This window comes from Rutilus rutilus, assembly GCF_951802725.1.
Source record: "Rutilus rutilus genome assembly, chromosome: 11".
Taxonomy (NCBI): domain Eukaryota; kingdom Metazoa; phylum Chordata; class Actinopteri; order Cypriniformes; family Leuciscidae; genus Rutilus; species Rutilus rutilus.
This window is the reverse complement of record NC_140216.1, coordinates 33,719,184-33,721,467: the sequence shown is the minus strand read 5'-3', so window position 1 is coordinate 33,721,467 and position 2,284 is coordinate 33,719,184. Positions and strand designations below refer to the sequence as shown.

Sequence of the window (2,284 nt, the reverse complement as noted above, 5' to 3'; positions counted from 1 at the left end):
AGTTACTTCATTTGTCGTCACACAACGGCCTTTTTCCTGTGATCTCAGTTTCATGTTTCTAGCACAAATACAGAAACAAGTCAGTTCTCATGTACTCACTGTAATGATTCCAGTAAAACTAGTTCATGGTTTAACTTGTATCATGGGAACTCCCCATGGAAGCGCTGTACCAGTACCAGTCTGAGTGAGTCAGCACATTTTTAATGAAATGAAAATAAACTTGGGATTGGGCCTCCAAGACACCACCCTCCGGTTGTTTGTTTGGTTGATTTGTTTACTATAGTAATTCATTTTTATAGTGGAACTATACATTCAATAGTAAGTATTATCAGATATATTTGCAGGATCAATTACCAACTCTGTAGATCAATTCAAAAACTATTTTATTGTCTCTGAACCTCCACGTCAATGACAGCAGCTCACTGTTAAAGTCTGAGGAATAACAGAAAAGATCACACATCTCTTAATAATATATAGTTATATATTTATTCATACTGCCATATCCATTTATATTGGTTAATTGTATAAAAAAAAATGAAAAAAAATTTCGAAGTACAGTCTTTGTGAGGGTTTCAATCCCCATGGACCAAAATCTAATGTCCTTGTCTCAAACCGTGACCCCCAAATTGTAAATGTGTCAGTGTATCCCAAGATCAGAGCCCAAAAACTCCACGAGATAAACACACTCGTTGATAACAAGGTAACTTGATTGAGAGGGTGTGTGTGTGTGTGTGTTTATGAGAAAATGACAAGACAGATAGAAAGAGAATCAGATGAGGTTATTCGGCATAAAAGGTACAAATACAACAAAAAAGGAACAAGGGGCAGAATATTTTTTAACATAACCTTAAAACTGCATATACGACTTAAAAATAGCAGTAGTATTTAGGGTGTTGTTGACTATTGAGAAATTACGTCAATGTTTCGTGGCCTTCCCAGTGTAACTAGCTTCTAGTATGTCTGCAATACTACAATTTAAAAATGACAATACTTGTATTATGGAGTTAGATACAAGAACACCAGTCATAATGTGTCAGTGCAACTGCTCATGGTTCATTTTCTCCATTAACTGCGGTCTTAATAAAGGACAAATGCAAAGAAGGGACACAGACATTAAACACAGAGACAGAATGTTCCTTGTTCCTGTTTATGCCAGAAAATGTGACTAAAAATAGTATGCCCGGAAATACACTGGCATTATTGCGACAGGTTTCCCGAAAAACACTTGGCGCAGTGCTTAACTGTGTAATAAGAGCCGTTTTAGCAACATTCTGAACAATTTAGTTGGCTCGCAAGCTTCCCATACGGCATTCCTAAACAGCAACGTGGCAACGTTTGATGTGAAAGGAACATGTATGAAGGACAGTCACGTTTCACCCCAAAATCAAGAGATTTTTGAAGAAAAAAAAAAGAAACGTTTTTGGAAACGCATTCGACGGTTTCATTAGTTAATGTATTCACTAACATGAACTTACCATGAGCATTTGCTACTGTATTTGTTCATCTTTGTTAACGTTAGGATACAGCTGTCGTTTGTTCATGTTACTTCATAGTGGATTAACTAATGTTAACAAACACAACTTTTGATTTTAATAATGTATTAGTAAACGTTGAAATTAACATTAACAAAGATTACTAAATGCTGTAAAAGTGCATTATGTAAACTGATGTAGTGAATGTTAACTAATGAAACCTTATTGTAAATTGTTACCGTTTTTTTTTTTTTTTTTTTACAAGAAATGAAAGCGAATCTACTAATATTTAGATATTTTGTATTGTGACATTTTCATATTAATAAACCAGTTAATTTAAAAACAAATTTTTTTTTTAAATAAAGTGTAAAGTATTTAATGAATAGTTTACTTAATTTGATAATGAGTGGGTATACATGCATTTATTTATATATATGTATATATATATATATATTATATATATATATATATATATATATATATATTATATATATATATATATATATATATATATATGTATGTGTGTGTGTGTGTGTGTGTGTGTATATATATATATATATATATATTTATATACATGTATATACAAACACCCACACACACACACACATATAAATATATATATATATATATACACATATATATGCACTTCCTTAATTATATGTAAATAATGAAATAATGTCACAATACAAAAATCTTAATTGTCTTAAAATAAGCTTAATTTCTCTATGAAACTTATTTTATTATCTGAGGGTTCCAATATAAACCGTTCATTTGTGTTGCGAAGACGAATGAAAGTCGTACAGGTTTGGAAC

At 31.4% G+C, this 2,284-nt stretch overlaps 1 protein-coding gene across 1 annotated transcript in view; it reads right to left on the bottom strand.

The window, feature by feature from the left end:
* Positions 1–366: 366 nt before the first annotated feature.
* fbxl20 (F-box and leucine-rich repeat protein 20) overlaps positions 367–2,284 on the bottom strand; it is a 21,815-nt gene continuing 19,897 nt past the window's right edge. The window contains exon 16 of the mRNA XM_084422831.1: positions 367–432. The gene's annotated coding sequence lies outside the window, so the exon portion shown is untranslated. The remainder of the gene's footprint in view (positions 433–2,284) is intronic.